General features: G+C 47.0%; 1 long non-coding RNA gene across 2 annotated transcripts in view; it reads right to left on the bottom strand.

The window, feature by feature from the left end:
• Positions 1-7121, bottom strand: part of LOC109281549 (uncharacterized) — a 28741-nt gene extending 21620 nt beyond the window's left edge. Inside the window, exon 1 of one of the 2 annotated variants that reach the window (XR_009456224.1) lies at positions 6740-7121. This is a non-coding gene — a long non-coding RNA (uncharacterized LOC109281549). The remainder of the gene's footprint in view (positions 1-6739) is intronic. The other variant, XR_009456225.1, reaches the window with a different exon arrangement.
• Positions 7122-19097: the final 11976 nt, after the last annotated feature.

Raw genomic sequence — 19097 nt, 5'->3', positions numbered from 1 at the left:
TTGGAACAGATTTTTAAATTGTATTCCAGTGATTTAGTACAAAATTACTAGATGATAGTGCAGTTTGTAAAACAAATATGAAAAACTTCCCACATGGCTCGACCTGTTGAAAACATGTTTCAACATGCCCAGACATGGGTCTCTTGCAATGACTTCCACAAATACATTGTTTACATAAGGATGCTGGGTTTAAGAGTGTGTGTGTGTGTGTGTGTGTGTGTGTGTGTGTGTGTGTGTGTGTGTGTGTGTGTGTGTGTGTGTGTGTGTGTGTGTTTTCTTTTAGCCCCATACCATTTAAAAAAAAACACGTTGTAGACATTTTAGAGCAGTATAGGATGGCTTGTTTCAAGGGGTGAATTTACAGGGTGAGCCACTTACTTTTAGACAATTTTCACTTCTTGGGCAGTGAAGTTGGTGATTTTGGTCTGCAGTAGATGATTTCAGGTGTTCCAGAAGATCCCAATTCATGGCATTGCCCATGACATTAGACAGTACATTCAGCTGAGCCATGGCCTTCATAAAGATATCCCAACTTTTAGGTGGGCATATACTAGAACAGATGCGAATCTGAAGGACTCGCAGAATTAAAATCAAGCATGTTAGAACCATTAATGATGGTTCTTTTGTATATAAATTCCCCTTGATTAGCTCAGGAAGACCATGCTTGTGCTGGCTCAGCTTGCTGAGCAACACTGCAGCATTTTTCCTACATCAAGCATGTGCATTATCCAGCACTTTCTGAATGATGAGGTCAGGATTCATTGAAGTTCCTAGGGGAGTCTTTTTTTTAAAAACAGAAAAAAAAAAAAAATGTTAATTTCCATCTGTCCAGGTCACCCTGCTTCACATATGCCAGGTATTTTCAAAGTACAGGGGAATACAGTTTAGCTACATCATATTTAGCTAAACCCTGCTTTTGGAGGATGTCCCTCATTTCAACGTTCAGTGAGCAGGTTGCCTTGGTTCTGATTTTGTCAGGTAGCAGGGGAGCCCTTAATGTCTCCAGTTGGTGACTGGACACCAGATACATTTGTTCCACATACTCCATCACATCTTAGTCCCATGATCAGAGGGATAGCAAAACTTCAAAGGGTCCAATAAATCCCACAGATTCTGTCACCTACTGTTTGTTTCTTTTAAGAGACAGTCTTTTATTACTTAGGCTTTTTATGATTCCACTTCTCTTTTTCAGCACACAGATTTGGTGGGGTGTCAAATGTGCAGAGCAATTTCTGAAATGGTTGCTACTAAATTATCAGAGAGGCCAAGCACAGTATAGCTTTCCTCTGCCAGGGGAAGGATTGAATAATCTGTTTTAAGAGAGCCAAATTTCTCTTCAGTGGGTGCATGAGATGTTTACTGCAGAGCTACCCAATTAGCTCCTCAGTAAATATTTCTGTGTCTACATGTGCACCCCTATTAGGGAGGATGAAAAACTCCAGAGCAGGCTAGTGCTAGTAAATAAAAATACCAGCTTGCCCTGGAGCTTGTTTTGTACACAGCAGCACACATGTAGATGCTGACTGGCTGGCTGGGGCATGAGGGTTCTTCAGTGTGAGGGCTGCTTGATAGCTAGCCCTGTGCTGAAGCACCTTTATGCCCCAGCCAGCCCTTTAGCAGCACATCAAGTCCAGTTGGAGCAGCCCTGGGCTGCTGCCAGTCAAGGCTGCTCCAACTGGGCTCTATTCATGCACAGCACATTAACTCCAGAGGAATATACTGTGGAGCTAATTGCTCCTGGGTGCACATTCAAATGAAGTACCTGGGAGCAAAAAATTCTGGAGCAAAAACACTCTGGAGTTGATTTATATGCATTAATTGCACATGTATCTGTGCCCAGTTAAGCATGTTTCCCTTCTCCAAGATTACGAGTGAAAAAGAGCCTGCTGCTACATAATCGCTTCTTATTCACACTAGCTGTTTTTTCAAAATGTAAATATAGTCATCAGGAGGGAAAATCCTGGTTTGTAATCTAAAAGCCTCTGGTGTGGGTGTTTAAATCTACCACTAGATGCCCATGAGACTGTTGAGTAGCATCCTCAAAAGCTTCTAAAAAACAACTGAGCCCTGTCTGGATATACCTCTCTCATAAGGGACACAACTTGTAACTTATCTATGCAATTTTTAAACAGAACCATGTGTTTTGTGTCAAAGCTAATGGTGCAACTCTATTCCTTGGACAGAAACATTCTTGGCTGTATCCATGATGCTTTGATTCCTGTGATGTACATAATTAGTACAGACTCTCAATTTTACCACTCTCACCAGAATGAGTCCATCAATCATCCACCACAACCATATTTACATTATTAGGAGGAAACAAGTGGTTGTCATTAAGATAGTCCAGCAATCCTGACACAAATTTGATAAGAGGATATTTACAAATCAGATCTTTATACAAAGGTTGCCCACAACTATAACACCACACTATATTCTCAGGCATAATAGACAACTTTCTACCAATATTATCAAAAACAATTAAAAAATACCTGGTTTGCATTCATTATTTCTGTTACAAAAACACACACACTTTATTTAATACATATTTTATTAATTTGTATTAAATATATACATAATAATAAATTAATTAAATAAAGTTAATTTAATAAAAATACCAGGTATGTATTCATTACTTCTATTATATACACTAGTGAATTGCCCATCAAGAATGATGGATGAATTTCAAATAACAAAAAACAGATAGATTTGACTTTTTATATTTATTAAATAAACTAAATATTTATGAAACTTAAATAATTTGAACATGCTGCCTCCCGAATGCTGCCTGCATGCCTCTTTGCTGGGCAAAGGCAAGGGCAGGCAAACTCTGTGCCTTGCAACAGCCACCCACTCCCCAGGGCTTCCTCCATGCCACCCCCTTGGGATGGGACGGCCACCGATCACTCACTGCCTCACTTCTCTGCCCGGTTCCCACTCTTCCTCAGCTAGCCTCTGCCCTCCCCACCACACCAGGTTCCCAGTGCCCTTCTGGGAGGAAGTCAGTAGAAACAGCCCTGTCCCCTGATTCCCTCCCCCCCCCCCCCCCAATTCTGGAAGTTGGGATCATCCTGACATGGTAACTAAACAAATGCTAAGGTTTAGCAAAGAAATTTCTCTGAAGACACAAATGTCCTCTCTCAGTTTTCAAGTGATTTGCATTTAAAAAGCATTGCAGGCAGGCAGGCATGGGGGCGGGGGGGTATGTGTACACACACATACACACACCACACACACACAAAAATACAGGGCTGTGCAAAACAGCACCACTTTGTTTCAACTTCCATTTCGACATTTTAATGGGACAGTGTTTTGTTTTGAGTTTTGTTTCGTTTCAAAACCACTGTTCCGTTGCCGTGTTTCAAGCACATAGATGTAGGGATTTCTAGGAAACTGCACCTCAAATTCTTGAAAGAAAAACTTGTGTCGTGTGTGTGTGTTAAGGCACAGCAGGGTGAAAACTGCAGGGATGGTAGACCCTGCTGAGGCCATGAAGCCTGCAAGCTTTCAAAGAGAGAGGTGCAGGGGTTTCTGGGAAACTGCACCTCAGGCTGATGACAAGCAAAAACTCGTGACATGGGTGACAGAAAGCAGGCCAGTTCAAACAATGCTACCTTTTATGCTGTGTTTCCATCCCTCCCCCAGAGCGCTGGGATTGGAAGGGACCTCAGGGAAGGGCTACAGTCACTGGCCAGCTACACAGTCAACATGAGAGCAGTCTTTTCCCCCACCCCTCCCAACCATGCAAGCCCACACCCCCCCCAACGCCCCATTCCTAGCCACAGCTGCAGAATCAGCCATGGAACTGTGTTCCAGCCACATGCCAGCCTCCCTCTCCTCTGGGCAGGTGGCTGGGCCGCATGTGTGGCCCACACATGGCAGGCACCACCACACTGCACCCTGCATCACTGCTCACAAAGCCCCCTGCAGAGGGGCACACTTGCCCTCACCCCCTGGCCATGTTCCCAGCTGTGGTGTGCTGCCTGGGGCTGGCAGCACCCCCCACTCCCTCAGCTCCCAACCATCTTCCCCAGCCCTGCCCCACAGCCCCACTTACCTCTATGCTCCAGGGGCAAAGGGCAAGTCTGAGCCTGAGCCCAGCCTTGGCTGCCTCAAAGGCTCAGGCCCTGCCCTGCCCCCTCTCCCTCCCCCTCGGGGCAGGGCAGGGGGTTTCCCACCCTTTCTGCAATTGGCTCTTGCAGGCTGGAGCTGTGCCAGCCTGCAAGAGCTCCTTGCAAAAGTGGAGAATCCATGGATTTCTCTGCTAAAAAGGGGAAATCTGTATTTTCTCCAATAAAAACTGGGGATCCATGGTTTTCTCCATTTTTCAGTGGGAAACAGAAAACCTGGATCCCTGTTTATGAGGCTCAGAGAGAGATTTTTCTGATTCATACAGTGTTTAGACTCATGGTTCCGATTCATGCAGGCTGTGGGTTTTAGACTTTGACTCATCTACATAGGGCCATTCTGAGGGAACCTAATCCGTTCAATTGTGGTACGGTACCACGCCAGCTATGCCCACTGTAATATTCTTAGGTGAAAACATCCTAGCCTGTTATAGTCAACATGCCTGATTAATGAAGTGGTCCCTATCGACATTTTCCACAGATTTTCAGTTTCTCAGACATGTTCCAACATGCCCTTTGGAGGGAAACTGATTTGCCCTCATTATGCAGGAGAAGGGACAATACACTGCCCTAGCTAGACCTTTCATAATGTTTTCAGATCAATAGGGTTGGTTTACCTCACTGCACTTCCCAAAAGATTGACTGAGCAGCACATGACACCAGTAAGAATGCAATTTAAAAAAGTCTTTATTTGCATCAAAATTTGTGCAAACTTTGCTGATCTTATACTGTACACTAGCTAGACCCTTCTCCTATGTAGTGTTTTATAATTTCTAGGCCAATTAAGTGTTCCATATAGGACACCAAAGCCTTATCCTCCTCTTGATCGCCCCATATCAGCCCACAGCATTCGGGTCTTGAGCAAAATGAACAGCATTTAAAATTGCTATGCCCTGAGCTAAATATTTGTCTGTAAGACATATACAATTCATGGTATAACCTATTGCAATAACAGCATTTAAAATGCTTTACATATACAATTCAGCACAGAGCTCCTGAACTGTTTGGTTTATATTCTCATCTGACCAGTTCACGCAGACATGACTCCCTGGCCCTGGTGCATCTAGGAGACAACTCATGACATCTTCAAAAAGCCTCTCTCAGGCAATATTTAAGGATGCCATAAAAAGAAATAAAAACCAAGAGCTTTCACGAGTCTTCTCCATTCTTGACATGAGCCAGGCTTAGTTAGGTGTATTATGAACTTTGTTCCAAAAACCACAGTATCCTCATTGTAACAGGAGGGCCGTCAGGGTCGCTGTGCTCTTCCCTGCTGCCTTCTGCACCGTGTCACTTTGCCAATTAACACCCTCCGATTCTCGCCCGCCACGACTTTGATGTTCCAATATATTAGGGAGGCTGCCTTGTGTCTTCTTGGACGCGGTCCGCTGTAACCTCTAGCCCCGTGGACTCCTGGACCCCTTGTGGGTCTTGTCCTGCAAACAGGTGCTTCAGGGCACCCTAGCCTTATGGGCTATGCGTGGCTCCAACCACACCTTTCACCACGCCCCAAGCCTCACAGCTGGAATAGACGTTGTTCGGTCTCTCTCTCTGTTTCCGCTCCCTCCTCTGGGGCCTTCTCAGTAAAGCCGCCCTCTGGGGCTCTTCTACAGAAGAGTCCCGAGAGGGGGCAGCACCCTTCTACACCCGTACTGGGGCGTCTCAGCAACGCCCCCCTCTGGGGCTTCTCAGCTGCCCCTCTCTGGGGCTGGGGTCTGTGCACCCCAAATGCTGCGCCCTTGCTGGCGCTGGGGTCCTCACTCTACTGCAAGTCCCCTATGAGGCCTCCTCCAACCCCCAATAGCCTCACCCAAGCCATCGGTGATAAACAGCAACACAAAATGCAAACCCATCGGCTATAACATAAACATAAGCCATCCGGCTATAATCACGCTTTGCCTACCGGGGTTCTTCATCCCACAGCTATATCATGTGCTGCTCCTTCAGCAGGCTTCTCCTCTCTTCTGCAGCAGAGAGCTCCTTCTTCCTGGGCTGATGGCAGGGAACTGCCTCTGGCCTCAGCTCCTGGGCTTTATGAGAGAGCCAGGCCCTGCCCCTTCTGGCCAGCCCTGGTTGCCCTGGCAACCCACAGCTGGGCTCCTTATTCCCCGCTAGGGCTCTTTCCCTGGCAGTTTCCCCTCCTTAGGAGCAGGGCACCTCAGTGCCCTGTGACAATATTATAGGGAGGCTGCATTTTGTCTTCTGTTCCATGGTTATCTGATTATCTCTAGTTCCTCTATACACTAGCCTTATGGGCTATACATGGCTCCTACCACGCCAATACCACGCCCCAAGCCTCGCAGATGTAATGGACATTATTCTGTCCCTCTCTCTGTCTTCACGCCCTCTCTGTCTCTTGGGCCTTCTCAGTAACGCCGCCCTGTCTCGGGCCTTCTCAACTGCCCCTCTCTGGGGCTGGGGTCTATGTACCCCGAATGCTGCACCCTCCTTGGCACTGGGGTCCCTACTCTACTGAGAGTCCCCTATGAGGCCTCCTCCAACCCCTAATAGCCTCATCCAAACCACTGGTGTAACGAATAGCAAACACAAACACAAGCCTCTTGGATACAATGTAAACAGAAGCCCCCCCCCGCCATAACAACATCCAATCCTACCTTTCTCTCTCCACTGTATCTGATGCAGCTCCTTCCTCAGGCCTCTCCTTTGTAACATGGCTGAGAGCTCCCTCCTCCTTGGCTGCCAGACAGCAACTACTGCCTAGCCTCCTGCTTGCCGTCTATATAGGGGCCAGGCCCTGTCCCTTCTCATCAGCTGGCTAGGCAGGTGTGGGTCATTATTTCCCACAAGTTGCCTCAGCAACCGGCACCTGAGGAGTCTTCCTGGCTCTCTCAGTAGCAGGCACCTTAGTGCCCTGCTACACTCATCATCTTCTGAAACACTGGGCCTCTGTTCTTCACAGAAACAGCTTCTCCTCACTGGTTCAAGGAATACCTGACTGCTGGGGTTTTGCCTTTCTGGAGTCATTAGAAAGGCTTCATCTAGCTGCAGAGGAATTTCAAAGGAAAAACTCTAGTCAGCCACAGTTTAACTAGTTCATAGCTAATTCATACCCCCACAACTGCCCACTAAAGCCAATCATCAAACCTTAAGGGTTCCACATCTATAGTTCAGCTCTCCCCAGTATCTCCACTCCCTTGAAGACATCTTCTCCCCACTCAGGGTCCAACACAAGGCACCCCTCATCTCACAAATTGTCAGCGTCTACTCTGGGAGTCTGGGCATCAGGCTCATCAGGCTGCTGTATGCTTGCATGGGTCTCCTGCGCAAGTTAAGGCATCTCAGGAAATCATTGGGTTAGAGGGCTACTCTTTTTAATTTCCCCCTCCTCAGAACTCTTGCTATAGTAGCGTTTTCTTGGCATCTGGCAAACTTTGGTGGTAAAGTGGAAATGAAGGTTCTTACTAGCATAGTGTAAGAATCCATAGTTGCTTCTGTCTGCATTAGCATCATCTCAGAAAACAGAGTTTGCTCTTAAGGGTTTCCCAACAAAGTTTGGAAAATAGTTAGTCCAGGGCTTTCAAGCTAGGTCCCACCCCTATACTTACTCCAATTAGTTCAGTGCTGCTCTTGAGAGGGTCCAGTGTCTCTAAAACCCTTGCCAGTTGGTGGTGGTTTCAAATCAAGGGGTGGACTTTCTGATGCTATGTACCATGCAACAGGGTCAGAGACTTTTGGGACCAGGATGATGGTCAAGATGGCCATCAACGTGGCAGCAAGGGGTCATGCAGGCAGATCTTCCAGTGTCACAGACCATGTGATGAGGTAAGGGCTTCTGGAACAAACACGGTGGCCATCACATGGTGGCCAACATGGCAGTGAGCAGGCAGATTTCAGAGTCATGCAGGTGGAACTTCTGGGGTCACAGACCATGTGATGGGGCAGGGGCTTCTGGGACCAAAATGGCCATCAACACATCAACATGATGGCCAACATCATTGGCAATGCATAGGGGGTGCACATGCACACCCTGAGATAACCATGTCCCCCCTGAGGTTGGCCACCATGGACACTGCTGGCAGCATCTGTGGGTGGTTGCCAATAGCCGATCGCCCCCCTCTCCCTCCACCCCCGCCCACTACCAACACCAGTGCAGCCACCTGTCGGCAGTCCTCACTCAGCCTGCCCTCACTGCTGACATCACCACGGCCACCTGTGGGCAGTCCCCACTTGCCACCACCACACCACTGTCACCACCATTGCCGCTGCTGCTGGCAGGCAGTCGCCATGCCCCTCCAGCCTCAGGAGGTACAAGGTATTCATGGCCAGCATGGCAGTGTGAGGGGTGGTTTTGGGGGTCCTGTGGGTCAAGCTATCAGGGTCAGAGACCATGTGACAGGGTGGGACTTCTGGTTCCAAGATGGCAATCAAGATATCAACCTCCCTACAAAGAGAGTGCTTCTGGGGCAAGCAGCAGAACTTCTTGCGGGAAAGATCAGGGGTTAAGGGGCAGGACTTCCAGTTCCAAGATGGCAGCCAAGATGGTGGCCGGGGTGCAGAGCACCTGTCAAGGGAAAGGGCTTAAAGTGTCATAAGAGGAGCAGGGGACATGCCTTGGAACATGGATGGGAAAGGAGGGATTCTTACCTGGTTTTGGAGCCTTCAAAAGTCCTCAGAGGCTCACAAAGTACAGTCTATCTGCACCAGTGAGTTATGGGGAGGAGGCTAGGAGGAGGGGTGCATCCACCCCTGCACAATGGCTGACTGCTCCAGCACTCCCTTTTGCCAAATCTCAGATCTGCCCCTGCCAAATGATAAAGCCTCAGAAATAAAGATTGTGTTTTACAGAATCATAGTTCTCTCTCCCTAGAGTCTAGGACTAGAAGGGACCTCAGAGGTAATCTGGCCCAACCTCCTACCTGAGGTAGGATCATCTCTACCACCAACCACCCCACAGTACTATAATCTAAACTCTACATAAGATTACTCTCAACCTGGACACTACATAGACTTAACATCCTAATCTGCCACAAGTAAAGCAGGGGACCACAGCAGCCAATGTCCTGCTTCTATTACATTTTGTCAATATATGCTAAAGATGTCTGGGGCAAAGGTCCATGCCCCCCACTACAGAGGAAGGCAAAAAAACCCACATTCCATAGCATTCTGACCATGAGGTAAAGTTCTTTCCTGACCCCAGATATGGCAATTGGTCTGACACTGAGCACAGGGCCAAGACCCTCTAGCCAGGAACTTCTGGTTTTGCTCCTAGCAGGAGAACCAGCACACGCTAGCTGAAGTCCCCAGCCTTAGCTGTAGCCAACACTCAATGCCTCTGGGGAAGCTTAAAACCACCTTGATATATAAAGCAAAAAAAATAAAAAATAAAAAAAAAAGGGGAGGGGGGGCACAGGGAGTGGGAGCAACCAGCAAATCCAAGAAGCATTGGGAAATACCCATGGTAGATAATAGGTATAGCTACACCTAGATCATCCCCAATCAGTGCCTGTCCAACCTCTTCCTGAACACCTCCTGTGATGGAGAGTCCAGAACTTCCCTAGGCAGTCTATTCCACTGCCTCACTATTCCCACAGTGAAGATTTTTTTTTTTCCTGGATATCCAATCTGAACTTACTTTGCTGCAACTTCAAGCCATTAGTCCATGTCCTTCTCTGCAGCAAGAGAGAAGAGGCACTTTCTCTCTTCTTATGGCAGCCCTTCAAGTATTTGAAGACTACTTTTATGTCCCCTCTTTAAGTGCCTTTTACCACAAGCTGAACATTGCTAGCTCCTTCAGCCTCTCCTCATATGATTTGCTGTCCAAGCCCTCGATCATCTTTATTGCCCACTTCTGGATGCTTTCTAACTTCTCCATCTCCTATTTAAAATATGGATCCCAGACCTGCACACAGTACTCCAAATGAGGCCTAACCAGGACTGAGTAGAGAGGCACTGTCACCTTCCATGTCTTGTTCCTTATACTTCTATTGGTGCAGCCCAAAACTGCACTGGCCTTTTCCTGGCAACATAGCATGCAGGACTGCTATGAGCTGGTCAGTTGGGCGTTTCCAAGCAACTGGTGTGTGCGAAACTCATGTCATACCACCCTTCTTAGAGGAATTCAATCTGCTTGACAGAGCACACCCCTTCACAGCTAACAGTGAGGTGTGAGGATATTACCCTGTACTCCCAAGAGAATTCTAAAGCTCAAGGCTAAATCTCTTTCTAACATTGTGGTGTCACAATGGAGCCATGGTATATAATTGTTCTGTGTTTAGTTTAAGGCTTAGAGGCCCATACATACTGGGAGAAGACTAGTGCATATTTATGAGACTAGAGATGTACAACCAAGCCTGGGTTCTATTGACAACGAGAGATACCATCATTGACTTAAATTGCATCAAGATTTGGCCTCTGGCTGGCAAAATGACAGACTCTTAAGTGCCCTGTTCAGGGGTGGTGCAGTTCTAAAGGTAGCCAAAGCATGCATATCAGTTTCACTGGGACTGAGGGGTGGACCACCTTGTGCTATGGTTAGACTAGAGCAGTCTGTATCTAATAGCTCCTGGCCACTCTAGATTCCTCAGGCTTTCTGCCCCATCATTTTTATTTGCAAGAACTTGTAAGCAGATGGTTTGTTTTTTAGAGGTTTGTGCAGTAAGAGACCTGGCTCTTCTTAATATACTGAGAAGAAGGTCAGGTATTTCCACTTTCTGCAGAGAGGAAAGATTGATGAGCTAAAATAGACTAGCCAGGCACAACAACAGCATGTTGCAGAGTGAGCATTGCTCCTTAGATCACAAGGGAAGAAAATAGTCTTTGGCCTTCCATAAATATTTTGGTAGAGCCATCCAAGAGTTGATATTTCCTTCCTGTCAGGACTGAGGTACTCTTGTCAGGTACTGTAAAGAAACCCAGTCTTTCCAAGTTAATATTACCGTGGGATATGCACAGTTTACTTTTCCTCCAATTCAGGAAATAACCTGTTCAACACAAAATATACCTTTTCTCAGTCAGCCAGACCCAAATGATAACATCAAGATCCAGGAGAGGCTTATGTGTAACTCAAAACTTTTAGATAGTACAGTGTGTAAGTGGGAATCTCCATGTTGTACTTTGCCCATACTTTGTTCTAAAATCAGAAAGCCAAACCTTCTGTTTTATGTACTTGATGTGTCTGCAAATATTCATTGGTGCTGGTTGTATGTATAAGAGTACAGTGTAAATAATATATCAGAACTGAGTCACTTATGGGTCACTGACATAGAATGAAAAATGAAAAAGAAAAAGAAATGCTTTTCAGGCAGGTTGCATTGCCTAATATGGACAAGCAGGTAGATCTAGATGGTTTCCTCACCTTCTGGACATAACAAGAAGGGACAATTTGAGGATGATTTAGCATTAACAGGAAAAAAAAAAAACAAGTGATACTTCCTCCTGGCAAAGGACCTGAAGAAACCCTCAGCGCATGGAGCATAGTAGTTCTCAACCTCACTTTCAGGGTGGATTGCAAGTCAAAAGAGAGTGTCATGAAAAACATCTCCCACTCACAGAAGCAACACCTCTATCACTTGCCATGCCACCACTGTATCACTTGCATCCACCGCTTAAATGGAAAGGTCCCAGTAATTAAGTATTTAATATGTTTTTTAATGTAATTTGGCAGCTGGAATGAAGAGAAGTGGGCAGCTGTACATTACCAGCCAGCTGTTCATGGCTGTGAACTTTCACTCCATCCAACCCTGAAGAACCACAGAGGTTTTCTTCACGAGAGTAAGATCAGGCTCTGAGTGAACTCAAAGAAATCACTGGAAGCTTTCCCTGATCTTCCACAACACTTTTTTTGGTGTTCATTTGCACCCTTCCAGATTCCATATACCTTCTGGCTCTTCAAGTGTGGTCTGAGCTATACCTTTTCATTTTTTCCATTTGTCTATCCAATACTTGATCCTCCATACCTTTCTTTAACTTCTAGTGTTCCTGAAAACAGGTTTTGCAATTCCACCTTTCCCACATTCATGATTCATTCATACCCAGTCATGGGATGAGGAAAAAGCACTGACGTGAAAATGAACACACACGATTTCCTTTCCTGCCCTTCATATGATTCATAAAGAGCTATTCAGAAATTAGAGCATGGTTCAGATAAGAGAAAAAGTCAGTGGATTTGAAAGTGACTCTCTTATGTGACTACATACATAGGGACCTTCCAGGAGGTCTTCTTGCCACTGAGATTTGTTCCAAGGCCAAAGCTTTTTCTTCATTAATTTAAAGAGTTCTATTTTGTAAAATATTATTTTAATATTAAAAAGGAGCATTACGTGTTCTTTTCTGGGTGCTGAGAGTTACAGTAAGCTACCTACTACACAGTAGGGCTGTGTGAAACTTTGGTCCCCGATTCAATTCGGAGGAGATTCAGCCCAATTTGGTGGCTGAATCTCCAAATCCAAATTGAATCAGAGGACCCTTTAGTCCCTCTGAATCGAATCGGAACCCTCCAAATCAATTCGGAGAGATTCGAAAAGATTCGGAGATTCAAACAGGATAGACCCAGAAGAGGCGCAGCCAGGCCCAGGGTCAGTCGGGACCTAAGGAACTTCTGGAGGGACCAGATGTGTTCAAATCAGCAGGTCCTGATGATCTCCACCGCAGAGTGCTTAGGGAATTGGCAGAGGTCATTGCAGGACCCCTGGCACAGCTATACAAGCACTCGTAGTGCTCTGGTGAGATGCCTGATGACTAGGAAAGGGCCAATGTGGTCCCCATTTTCAAAAAAGGGAGGAAAGAGGACCCAGGAAACTATAGGCCTGTTAGTCTTACCTTGGTCCTGGGGAAGCTCTTTGAGAAAATTATCCAGCAGCACATCTGCGAGTGGCCAGCAGGGAAGTTTATGCTTAGGGGCAATCAACATGGGCTCATTAGAGGCAGGTCCTGTCAGACCAACCTGGTGGCCTTCTATGACCAGGTCACAAGAACCTTGAATGCAGGTGCCATGGTGGACATAGGCTTTCTGCACTTTAGAAAGCCTTTGACACTGTTTCTCACCCCATCCTCATTAAAAAATTAGGCATCTGTGGTGTCGATGCCTACAGAGTCAGATGGGTCAGAAATTGGCTGGAGGGACACACTCAGAGAGTGGTGGTGGATGGGTCATTTTTGACCTGGAGAGATGTGGGCAGTGGTTTTCCCCAGGATTCAGTCCTCAGGCCCACACTGTTCAATATCTTCATCAGCAATTTGGACGAGGAGGTGAAAAGCACCTTGTTCAAGTTCACAGATGACATTAAGATGTGGAGACAAGTGAGTACACTAGATGAGGGGGACAGGCTACAACTAGATCGACAGGTTACAGAGGTGGGCAGATGAGAATAGGATGGGTTTCAATACGGACAAGTGCAAGGTGCTGCACCTGGGGAGGAAGAACCAGCAGCATACCTACAGACTGGGGAACTCCCTTCTCATCAGCACAGAGGCAAAGAAGGATCTTGGAATCACTATTGATTCCAAGATGAACATGGGCCACCAATGTGGGGACACGGTCAGTAGGACTAACCGCACCTTGCCATGCATCCATAGGTGCATCATGAGCAGGTCCAAGGAGGTGATCCTTCCCCTCTATGTGACACTGGTCAGGCTGCAGTCGCAGTATTGCGTCCCGTTCTGGGTGCCACATTTCAGGAAGGATGTGGACAACATTGAAAGAGTCCAGAGGAGGGCCACTCACATGATTAGGGGGCAGCAGGGCAGGCCCTACGAGGAGAGGTTATGGGACCTGAACCTGTTCAGCCTTCACAAACAAAGGCTGAGAGGGGATCTGGTGGCCGCCTATAAACTTGCCAAAGGGGGACCAGCAGGCAATGGGAGAGTCCCTGTTCCCCTGAGCACTACCAGGGGTAACAAGGAACAGCGGCCATAAGTTGACTGAGAGTAGATTCAGGCTAGACATCAGGAGGCACTACTTCACTGTCAGGGTGGCTAGGAGCTGGAACCAACTAACAAGGGAAGTGGTGCTCGCCCCTACCCTGGGGGTCTTCAAAAGGAAGGTAGACAGTCACCTAGCTTTCCTGCCCATGGCAGGAGGTCGGACTAGATGATCTGCTTAGGTCCCTTCCGACCCTACCGACTATGAAATTATGAAACAGAGACAGCTTTAAATGTTTTTTCTACATACCTCTAGGTAGCAGGGGCTCATGAGTGCGGCAGTGCTGAGGTGCATGGAGTGTCCCACAGAAGCACAAGGGGCTCCCCAGTATGCTTGGCAGCAAACCCAGAAGTGGACCAGAAGTACTTCTGGTCCACTTCCGGGTCTGCCACCAAGCATGTGGAGGGCCCCCTCTCCACACTCCTGTGGGATGCTCTATGTGCCCCAGCATCACAGTGTTCACGAGTCACACCTGCTACCTCAAGGTTTGTAGAAAAAACTTTTAAAGCTGTGTCTATGTCTGAATCACTGATTCTCTGAATCAGCATCAAATGTTCAGATTTGGATTCCACCGAATCAAGTCAGGGACAGTTGATCCGAATCAACTAATCAAATCACTGTCCATGATTCGAGCCGAATCCAAATCTGAATTGAATAGAGTCTGCTTTGCACACCCCTACTACAGAGTCTATCCCATACTGCAGTTGCTTTCTAGGGTACACTTTCAATTCATGATCAAACAATCAATTTTGTGTAAACTACTTCCCAAAGTGACCGACTCCAGCTGTTTAGTGATTGGTGCCAGCAGATGGAACTGGTCTGGCAATTCATGGTAATCTACAGAAGGAATCTGGAAGTGGAAGGCAGTCCCTTATTTGTGGGGTGAAGTGTGATGTGTAGGGTAACCATACACCCTGGTTTGGCCAGGATAGTACTGGATTTTATAGGCTGTCCCAATGTCCTGGCCAGGTGGTGAAAAATGAAAAATAAAGTCATGAAATCAGCTCCTGCAGGCAGAGGCAGGCACATAGGCAGGAGTGTGGGGCATGATACACTAAGCAGGTGGATGGGCAGACACTGCTGCTGCAGGTGGGAACAAGGCAGGGAGACTGGAGCAATGCCCAGCCCAGCCCACCCCAAGCCTCCAGCCACTGCTCAGGAGGAGCCAGGCCAAGCACATACAGGCAGGATGGTACCAGTTCCCTTCTGCCCACCTTGCTGTCATCTGCATCAGTGATGCCTGCTTACCCACCTGCCTGGTGCACCATGCTGCTCTTCCTCCCTGCCAGACTGCACCCCACACCCCTGCCCACCTGTCTCTGTCTCTACTTCTACCTACAGCAGTGCCACTTATTTTAGGGGGGGAGGGGAGGAGGGTAGCATCCTGGATTTCTTTAAAAATAATATGGTAACCCTATGTATAGTTCATTTAATTATTAATGTATTCCCCAAAGAAGCCCAGATGATTGTAAAACAGACTTTCTTTAATAATTTTCAGATGGGGATTACTTCCTGTTAGCAGGGGGCACATCTATACATGCACTGTAATGCACAGTAGCCTATTTTACTGTGCATTAAAGCTTCACATAAAAAAGTGTGATTACACTAATGCACAATAAAATAGGCTACTGCGCATTAAGTATCGCTTAAAAACAGTGCACATTTGTTACTGCACATTAAGGCAGCCAAATGTGCATTTGTTTAGTGCCTCCCATTGGCGGTACTAAATTTAATGCACATTAGGAAAAGCACCTTAATGCACCCAGGGAGGACGACCCCAGTCCAGCTGTCAGAAGCTAGCAGGGGAATGAATCCCATTCTTCCCAGATATGAGCAAGGTGATTCATAAATAATTCATGCAGTTTTTCAAATTGTAAAATGATAGTCATGACTCACAAAACAGAAAGTTTAGTGCCCTAAATTCTGATGTTTGTGAGATCTGAACTATAAGCTTGCTGTATAAAATCATGAACAGCACTCATTAGCATATCTTTATTCATCTTACTTACAGTAACCACAGTGTAGTGATGTTATGCTGTAACACTCTTTTCAGAACCTTGTATTTAGCATTGTCTGTTAAAATGATGGCTTTGGCTGCACCTCTCAGTGTGAATCACCAGAGAATTTCTGTTTAAAAGTTGATGCTACTATTATAGGTACAGCTAAGATATTAGCAGTCCTCTTCACATGTGATTCCTTTTCCTAATGGGTATGTTTGCCAATAGAAGCAAATGACCTGAAACTGAACAATGACTTGAAGTGTGAATAATGGAATTATGCCATAGAAAATGCTACCAAAGACCTTTCCAGTCAGTTCCTCAGGCACTAAACAAATTTTAAAATAGCTGTCTCCTAGGATTGTGGTTTGGACTTGGTCAGATAGCCCTGAGGTTAAAGTATTAAGCAAAATACAGGGGGTTCCATTCTATTTCCCTGTGCTCATCCGAGTTTTTAGCCATTTAAATCATGGAAGTGGCATTTTTGTGCTTGCATATGTGGCGGGCCAGTAGGGGGCACTCCTACGTTGAGCCGCCCACCTCCCTGCGCCCGTCCACCTTCCAGGCTCCGAGTGCCTCCCTTGGGGTGCCTCACGTCCAGCCGACCCCTTCCCTGGAGCACACCCGCTAGCCTGGGGTTCCCACTGCCACTATCCAAGGCTCTGGACTCAATTCTGGCTCTGCGCACCTTGGAGAACACAGGCCTGATCATCCAATGGGTACTAGACCCAATACAAAAGCACTTGGGGCACTTCCCAAGTCAGGGGCTTATTAGGAAAGTCTCCCTTAGTCCGCAGACCTAAGGGGCCTCCTTGGCATAATTTAGACCCACCCCTCAATAAGTCTCCCACACCGGTTACAAAGGAGAACTTTATTGATTACAGGGGGTAGGGCGGAAACAGGGTAAAAGGTAGAACAATATCAGAGGAATATCACAGGAATCCCATAGAGCAAACCAGCACGGCTGAGGTAGCCGTTTAAACACGCATCTGAATTACTGTAAGATAAATATCTAATCGGATCTCGAGTAGCTTACTCACTCGCATCATCCAGAGGTGGTTGGAGTTTCCTCTGGAGGCAGGTCACTCTTGGAGCATGCAGTGATGAGGAGAGAGCCAGTTTCAGATTCACCTGGATGACCACATGGCTACTGGCTGCCTTCTTCCTGGACCAGGCCCTTAAATAACCTCTCTGACCTCAGCAGCCCAGTGCAATCGAAGCTGCCAATACTGGCCACAAGCCGACCAATCTACCAAGCATCCCTGGCTACCTGGGCCCGCGCGCAGGGCCAGGCCTTTCCCCCCCCCCGCCCAGGTGACCAGAGCATTCAGGCACCAGGCTTTTGTCATGCAGACAAGGTGGGAGATCCCCGCCCTGAGGGATTCAACACCAGCCTCTCAGGCTGGCAGAGACAGGTCTCTGGAGAGGGGCACCGACGGTGGCATTTCTGCCACAGCATACAGATAGCCATTCTGTTTAGTTGCATGGCCATGTTTGGGTCTTGAGTTCTTGCCTGGAACCTTGTCCCCAGTGAGACATGCTTTTCCGCCTACACTAGCCTCCGTCTACTTTTTCCAGTGACTTGTAAATGCAAGAAGTGGCCCAGCTTCAAAAGACGTGCCAATGCGTGGCCTGCATAATGCCTAACCTGTGGTGTACAAGGTTCTTTGGGTAAATACAATATCTTTTATTAGACCAACTCAAATAGTTGGAAAAATTCTTCTTTGCAAGCTTTCAGGTACAATTCCCCAAATATAACAAGCATGGACCTTCAAGAAGAGCCAAGCCTTTTAGTTTCTAACATCTTAGGATCAAACACATGCATAATTACCCCACCAACTGTGTTCTCTTGTTTTGGCCATGTCTGTGACACAGCCCTTCTCACCACTGGCAGAGCTGTTTGTATCTCACTTCCTAAATTATAGCACCCTAACTGGGAGAAATTAGTGATTATTAAAAAGACCATGTCCACAATCTCACAAAGAAGCAGCTACCATGTCTCTTCTGCATCTCTCCGAGGAGGCCAAGGCTCTGTTGAAGTTTATTATTATAACTACATTTTCTGCTGTTACAGCCACTCAAGTCCCTTAGTATTTCTGGCTCCGTGCTCCTTTCCTGGTCTGGGGGGTCAATAGCATATCCCTACCATATCACTACTTTTTTCCTGTTGAAACTAGGGCTGTGCAAGGCTTCGGACCCAGAGAAGCTTCGGATGCTTCAGTGTCTGAAGCGGCATGTCTGGATCAAAGTGCTGGCTTTCTGAAGTGGTTCAGAGCTTCCAAACTGCTTTGGAAAAGTTTCAGAGCCACCTCAGATATCCAGACATAGGGTATAACGGGGAATCAATGAAATACCTATAACTTTGTTGTTTTTTTGTTTGATTTGGATGAAACTTGCAGAGATGGTAGCTCTGATGACAGCGTGAATCCATCCAAGTTTCAAGACTATCGGTGCAGGGGTTCGGGGGGAACTGCACCCCAAATTCTTGAAAGCAAAACTCATGTCACGTGTATATGTTACATCACAGGGGGGTGAAAACTGCAGGGGTGGTGGCCCCTCGTAAGGCACAAAGTCTGCCAAGTTTCAAAAAGATCGGTGCAGGAGTTTGGGGGAAACTACACCTCAAGCTGCTGACAGGCAAAACTCGTGACATGGGTGACACTGTACGAGTTAATAGTTGGTTTCATAGTTGGTAGGGTCAGAAGGGACCTGAGCCGATCATCAAGTCCAACCCCCTGCCATGGCAGGAAAGAGTACTGGGGTCAAACGACCCCGGCAAGGTGTTCATCCAGCCTCCTTTTAAAGACCCCCAGGGCAGGAGCCAGCACTACTTCTCTTGGAAGTTGGTTCCAGATCCTAGCCACCCTGACAGTGAAGTAGCGCCTCCTGATATCTAGCCTGAATCTACCCTCTGCCAGCTTGTGACTGTTATTTCTTGTCACTCCTGGTAGTGCTCGGGGGAACAGGGACTCCCCCAATGCTTGCTGGTCTCCCCTGACTAGTTTGTAAATGGCCACTAGATCCCCCCTCAGCCTTCTGTTGTAGAGGCTGAACAGGTTCAGGTCCCTTAGCCTCTCCTCATAGGCCTGCCCTGCT

The sequence above is a fragment of the Alligator mississippiensis genome, chromosome 13 (genome assembly GCF_030867095.1).
Source record: "Alligator mississippiensis isolate rAllMis1 chromosome 13, rAllMis1, whole genome shotgun sequence".
Lineage (NCBI taxonomy): Eukaryota > Metazoa > Chordata > Crocodylia > Alligatoridae > Alligator > Alligator mississippiensis.
This window is presented reverse-complemented; position numbering and strand designations above follow the sequence as displayed.